Here is a 7,848-nt window from a genome sequence, read left to right on the forward strand (position 1 = left end):
TCTGTAGCAGAAAAACTGAGACCTTACGGACAATTCACACAAATGTCCGTAGCAATAAAATGGACACCTTACATTAAGCTTACACGGAGTGTCCACAATTGAGGTGAAGGAGTCCGTATGACGGAGTCCGATTCTAAATTGCGGAAAGTGGTCGGCAATACATACCTCCGGGGTATTCTGTAAATCAGAAATTTTTTTACAGTGTACGGGCCCGCGTGCCAGATCAGGAGACTTCTACCTGGTGCTTTTTTGAGAAAGCTGTCGTGCACCTTCCACGCACAAATGTACTGGAAGTACTGAGAATCCTCATCCAGCCACACCTCGAGAACTCGCCGCTGCTTTGTTGACCGGAAGGCGTCGACAACAGCCACGCGATAAGTCCTGCTGGCTTGATTTCTGAGAAAATTGTCAGAATACTTATGATCAACTACGCCCAGAAGGTAACCGACAAGAACGAGAGGCCAACAAGTTATGTGCATAACAAGTTATGTGCGTAAGCCATCCAGGAAGCAATTTAGGCTTTGAATTTGGGTCCCAGGTGGGAGTGATTTAAGCGAAAAGGGTTGCAGTCGACATTAAACTTCTTAATTAATGAAATATTATTGAAAGAAGTGCTTAATTTGTATGGTTTGAAGCTTTCCTTACTTGCAATGCATGCATCATACCATTTCATAACGTCTTGTTTAGTGATACAAACAAGATAAACGAGCTGTATGAAACATCCTGTGACATAGCATTTGAAGTATAGAGCTTTTCGAGTTATAGTATTCCAGCCACATTGTACATATTCAGGCGGGCGCAGCCTAACGCGCGTCATGCAGTTTGTATTTTCGTTGTAAATAAAACTTTTTCCCAAATATGCAGCACCATCTCTTAATTGTTTGTAATGCCGCTGTTGCGTAAACAAAAATGCCAGCACTTCGATTTAACAGCAATGACGCCAATCCAAGTCAGGCGTTCTGTTCCGTGCAAACGCCGAATGTTCCACGTAAACTTATTTGCTGACTCAGACCCATTCGCAGGCAAAATGATCATTGTGCAGCGGTTGAATAATTGATTGATTGTAGGGTTTAACGCGCCGACGCCACGAAGGCGATGAGGCGCGCCGTAGTGGACGGCTCCGGGTTAATTTTTATCACCTTGGGATCTTTAAAGGAGCCATGAAGAGAAAATACAACTTGGTTTAATTTGAAAGAACTAGGATCCAGTATCTCACTCAGCTCCATTACAGCCACAAAAGATGTTTTTTTAACGAAAAAAAAGCAAGAAGTATTTAAAAACTTTCAAATTTTGCGCCACAGTGACGTGTTATGAGCAAGAATGACGTCATATGGGCCAACAATAAAACATAATTTTCAGTGCCTTAACTGCACGTCAGCATTCAAGTGATGCGGTCAAATGGAACTAGAGGCCCCATTACAGACATCCAGTCATGTGTCGTCGCGACAGGTCAGTTAGGCGGCCGCCAATCGCACAAAAAAGGTTCCGTGACGTCATAGAAAAGTTGCGGGAAATTGGCTAGGGGGTCGCGACTGCGTCACACGTTTTCTTTAATATCTCCGTTATTTGTTGGAAGATTGCGATGATATTGGTATCATTGTTATCGGGACTAAGCAGGCTTTCTACTAAACCCAACTTGTATTTTGTCTTCATGGCTCCTTTAACGTGTGCCGAAATCTCGTACAGACGGGCGTTTTTGCTTTTCACCTCCATCGAAAAGCGGCCGCCGCGGCCGGGAATCGAAACCGCGTCCGCGTGCTCAGCAGCACAAGGCCTTGCCACTGAGCCACCGTGGTGGGTTGCAGTGGTTGAATAGAAATAAGAGCAAAAAGTGTTAGTTTCAGTGCATGACAGCTAAAAATAGTGCGAGCATGCACCGCCGAAGGGGGGCCGAGAGTGCGCTCACGTTCGGCTCGCGCAAACGGCAGCGGCGAACGCAGCGGAGCGGCTAGAAGGACCAGTAGGGTCGGAGCGACACCACAGGGGTGCAGCGGGAGGCGGAAACAGCCGCATTGCGAAGGCCGTATGAAGGAACGCGCGCGCGCCTCTCCAGTCCGGCCGTGCTAGAATATACTGCCTAGTGTGTCGAGCGGAGCGCTTCGCTATAGGAGAGTGTGGCGCCGTTTGCAATGAAAACCCACCACTACCGCCAGATGGCGCCGCTTGGCGGGAGTGTGCTGCTTCAGCAGACGCAGTTTTTTCGCTTTGGAAGTCTTGGAAAGGTGGCCTTGTGCGTGCGTGATTAAGAAGCTTGTGGACATATTTTTTCTTCGCCGAGATGCACCGTTCATTGTTCTGCGTGGGTGCTTGGTTCGCTTGCTTTCGTTGCAAGCGGGAATGGAAAGTTCTGCCGCTGCCGTCTGCTACGCAACGCGGAGGTAACCGCGCGATCTGCTCGGGCCGGACAAACGCGCACACTCCCGCACGGCAGCGCCCCAAGCGGCAGCCGGCTGCGTACATCGCTCCCGGCGCCCGCCCTCGGCACACTAGCCAGTATATTCTAGGCACTATACCCAAATGTCTCTCTCGGTGCTCATTTGGCTCGAATGTCATTTGAGCTGAATGAAATTTCAAAATCATGTGTAGCAGCACAACTTGGCATTTGAGTCAAATGACATTCGGACGCTAGTGTAGCAGAGGTATTAGACTGCAGCACAGTCATTAGCACATACAAGGGCAGGTGATCACGCGAGATGAGTAAATTGAGCACATCACACACTAACATGCTACTCAGTGAAAAATGTTAAACGCGTAAATTATAACGTATAATGCCTGCGTTATGCCGCTCATCCATTTATGAAAAAGAAAAAAAAACAGTACCGCAAACTGTCACGGGACTGTCGTGCGTATTGACAAAACTTGAGAAGGGGTTTCATCTAAATACACGCGAGAAGTGAGTAATTTTGTTCAGGGTAGTACGGGACTGGTAATTGAGGCCTAGAACCAAGAACTAAGCTACGCTAAAAGCTTTAGTTAGTGCCATCATTGAGGCCCAATAATGTCTCTGTGTCTAGAGTTGGCCTTGCTCAGCTTTCTGGCATCTGCAGCGTTTGTTTGTTTTTTTCTCTCTGTTGCGGTGATGCCCTTACTACACTAGTTGTATTATAAAGTCATGTAAAATAATCAACAGCTATAGGTACAAAACAAGTTCAGCGACGGAAAACAGTGCAGCAAACGTTGCACTTTTCCCGCCACCACGGGAGAACATTTTCGACCACAGAGCAAGAAATCATGCGTAAGACACACGAAGGGCATCGGAAGGGTTTAAACACTGAGTGGTATATATAAACGACTTGCAATAGTTACCTTGTGAAATGAAGTTCCAGCAGCACGGCGCAACACTTCCATCCGCGGGCGGCCATGTTTTATACACCATTTTCCATAAGCAGCCGGGAAAGGAGGAAAATACTCGCAAACCAGTTCACTCGGCGGCCGACCAGCGTTGCCTGTGCGCTGGGCTGCTGACATCGCTCGGCGCGGTGTGCTCCGCTGCGTAGTTCAGGAGTGTTTCGCACTGTGTGCTTAGAACTTTCAACTGTTTTAGCCAATGCTGCGATGCCGTTCAAGGCGCAAACGTCGCTTGGTCAGCACTGTGTGGTGGTGGGTTATTGAACAACCAGAGAAAGCGAGAAAAGGTCACCGACAGCACGCATCTGCACGGCACTGTCTGGAGAAAATGTAGTGTGGTTGCGGCGTGTTTTTGCTGCATCGCTTCCCAACGGACACCGAGTTAAGATATCGGTGGACGCCGTTGATAAATCGCAACGACTTTGTACCAAAGACCAACTCAAGTGTTTGTTGGGTGCACTTGGACGGCAAGCAGATGGAGCAAAATCCATTTATCACACGCAAAGCTGCGACAGGGAACGGAACCTCCTGAAATGTCAGAGTAACTTTATCCTTTATAATACAGTATTAATTGATTGGTTGATTGATTATTGATTCATTATGGTGTTTAACGCGCCGACGCTTCTTAGGTGTGATGATCGAGGCGCGCCGTAGTGGAGGGCTCCGGATTAATTTTGACCACCTGGGGATCTTTCACGAGCGCCGATACAATACCACAATAACTTCTGGTTCTTTGTAGTCAGTTGAAAATACCATATATTGTTTGCTCATTATAGGCGATTGGCATTAAACAATTCCCTTTTCATCTAATCTAGCCTTTAAAATCACGGCGTTTTGTTTACTTTTTTTCAGACCAACGCATTACACTGCCAAACGATATGAAATAACTTTCTCCATCGCACACTGCTGGTCGATAGCAGGATAAGCAAGCAGCCCCATGTGGAAACGCAGCTCGAGATACGTGAATGCTTCATTTGGAAAATGGCTCAACCAGGTCACAACGCAGTCAAAGGAAAAGCTTCTAATCCTTTTGCGTTGTCACGGAATCTAAAGTACTACAATTACAAAACAGTTACTGCTGATCGCAGAAAGCATTTTGTGAAAGCAAGCAGCGGTTTCACAAAGGTGGGCTGCGAGCGCCAAGCCACATGCACTACGCAGAGTTAGGCAAATCATGATCACGATCATGATCAACCAATATTAACTCGCCCAAATTTTGATCCTTCTGCTCAACCTTCGAATAGTATTTTGACTGGTTGTGCGGTCGTGTTATTTTTCCGCCCGGGTAATTTCGTTTCGTCAGTAACCGTCATAAGTCTAGTTAAGAAAGATTATATTGCATTGCAATGTCAACATTGTAGCAACCGCCTCGTCCAAAGTCCATCGCGAGCACGGATCAGCGTGACCCACACATGCTGTACGCGCTCCACATTCTACGTCCGCTCTTCCGTAAACATGACTAATCGGTGAACATAACAAGCACGGTGGCATTGAAAACACGTACTGACTCCCCGATATCGATTTCTATGTCAGTCGGTGCCATACCGGTACGTTTGCATCGCGGACGGTACGTTTGCATCGTGGAACTGCGGAGCACCACCGGCACCACCACCACCAGTGCTACTGCTGCTCGCAACAGCCAGGGTCGGCATTTTCCACTCTGGCAGCAAATTAGGACCTAACATCCGTCAGCAGATGGTGAAAACAAAACAGAACACACCCCCACACAAGCACTGCAACCGCTAACTTAATGCCAAACCACTACGGTTCACTCGGCAATACACGGGTACCGAGCAGACGCACGGAAAGAACGGAGCACTTAACAGCCCAGCACGGTGGTTTCGGCAGCCGCTTCATAGACGGCGCTAGCGTCTGGTCAAAAAAAGCAAATGGCGGCGCCCACGTCGTGCAAGGAAAATGGTGTATAAAACAGCGATGGCTGAGTCGGCTGAATCACAGTTCCGTAAAAGGTGCACAGACGTCTCTAATGGTGTAGAGATCTCTCTAATGGTGTAGAGACGTCTCTAATGGTGTAAACAATCAAACTTTAAAAACATATTGAGATATAACAAACTTAACAATTTTAGTTTTATAACTTATATGTTTTAAATATTTTACATAAATATGAAATCAAATGGCAACAATGCAGACCGAGAACCAAGCAGCAGGCCACCTAGGCGGGTCGGTTATTTCCTCCCTGAGAAAGTTGCCGTGCTCAAAAGAAGCTTCTTTTGAGCACTTCAGCGGTTTCAGTTGGTTTAATAGCCTTTCTTTGAAGCACTTCCTGTAACAATCACGTGCTACCTACGGGTGTGCCTTATTTTTTAAGGTCGACACACCAGGCATTTGCTGTACGGCTGTATCTTCTTCACGCGCATTATGCAGGCCTATGCGTTTAAAACGTAGTGCTGACCGAATCAACATGAACGCACGCACGCGTTTCCGCATGCTTCCCAACACAGCCATTCTTGGACATTTTTAGGACTCTCCCAGTGTGGAAGTCCCAGGGATGCCCATAGGCTGCGCTGTTTGGGACATGAGATTTTGGTCCTTTTTTGGGATGTCCTTAGGATGTTTGGTGTTGTCTGGGAATTATGACAAGTTTGTGTTAATTGGATTGTACAGTCTGTGGCGATGCCGCTTACGTGATAGGCATGCCACCAAGATCAACTAAGACATATTTCCGAGAAACTGTGGCATTTGCAAAACTTTCTTTCCTCTCCTTTTTCTTTTTTTTTTTCAAGCAATGACCATTGCTGTGCATTTCTGCATCTTCTGTAGAAGATGGACGGTAGTGGTACGTATTGCGGCGCAGCTTTCACTATACGAAGCACCACCACAACGATCACTCGATTTTTGGAAGCTGATGTGGAGAGCGGTACTATTCCTGCACCACCTGTGCTGCTATGTTGGCCGACTGAACGCACAAGGCAACAAGGGGTGCACTGCAGTCAAGTTTAGGGAGCAGTGCAGTCGAATCAGGGACAGCCCACAGGCAGTGCGATGCAACTAGGCTGCTCGATCACCAGGTTCAAGGCAACGCATTTCTGAGCACAATAATGATGGTAGCCTCGGCATGTTTTTACGTACTTGTAAGCGTTATAGATTTGGTCACAACCAATAAAGGAACTCGCGGATGCAATGCACGGATTGATCTCTTTACCGCCTCGAAGCCACTGGTGATGGACCACGTGCACGAGCGCGCCATTCGAGGGGCATTCCGCGATGTATCTGCAGTTCCTAAACAACGCGGCATGAGGTGTATCGCGTTTAATTTCACTGCGTCGAAGCGCAGTTAAAAAAAAGCTATAACAACTATCGATTTCCTTCAGCCGCCACTAATCGCAACGTTAATCTGCAGATAGGCCTAACAAGCTCCGTGCTGCATCGGTGCACTACAGCTGCCCCTCGGCCAGTCAAATAAAAGAACAACAATCTTTACTTGACCTGCTTACAACACCGAACGTGGTATCGCCCACGCTCAGCTTCACGGCTAACATTCGCAATAATTCCCCACTTTTCTGTTCCCAAAAGCCATATGAAGGAGCCATTAAGCTTCGGAACTTACCGCGTCGCCAGCCGCTATCAGCGCTTGTACGTGGCAACACGAAACACGGGCTGAACACTTCAAAGACGGCGTACACTAGATATCGGAGAGCAGCTGAGGACGACACTGTAGAACGCGCAACAAGGATGTTTTTCGTTTGGCTACATAAACATGAATGGCACAGCACTCACCAAAGCCGCGCTCCGAGCGGGTGAGCCGGGTGTGGCGGGACAACCATATCGGTGATATCGGGACAGCTAGAAGCGGCACTCTGATTGGCCGGGTAAAATGACGTCACATAGCAAAAAACATGGAGGAAAAAAAAAGCTTAGGAGAGGCCCTGACTACAGTGCCTAGAATATACTGACGCATGGAGGAAAGAAAAGGTTTCTCCATGCCCTGACGTCACGTCCAGCGCAGCCGGAAACGCCATTTTTGTAAGTCGAATGGCGGACTATTTTTTCCTCTCTGTCGGTGCACCTTCTCCGCCTCCTCCGTCCTGTATCGCCTCTCCTGTCGTCTGCATCTATCACGCCGAGCCTGCGGAAGTCAGTTGATAGGCGGGTCAACGTTCATAGATACTATGGTCCCTAGAAAAACTTTATAGTCCGCCGGCCGCGAAGGGGCTGCTCCGTGATGCATGCAGCGGCTGCGGTGCACGCAGTCGGAGCGCGGCCGGCCTGTGTCGGGGCGGGGAGCAGTGCAGCGGACGGCGCTTCGCTGTGCTGCATTCGTAGCACGGTATTCCTAGGTATGGGCGCTTTCAGCCGATTTTAACTGCGCGTTTTCGTCCTCTCTTCGTTTTGTCTACAAAACACATTAGCCAAATAAATTGGTTCCTACGAATACGAAGAGTTTGTTACCGAAGCATGCCCTAGTAGCACAAATTGTTGCCGCAACGTTTCTGCCGTGTTGCCAATGTTGTGTAACGTTAGGCAACCTTACACAACGTG

Source organism: Haemaphysalis longicornis, unplaced genomic scaffold (genome assembly GCF_048455015.1).
Source record: "Haemaphysalis longicornis isolate Haplotype H1 unplaced genomic scaffold, Haemaphysalis longicornis Haplotype H1 scaffold_8, whole genome shotgun sequence".
NCBI lineage: Eukaryota > Metazoa > Arthropoda > Arachnida > Ixodida > Ixodidae > Haemaphysalis > Haemaphysalis longicornis.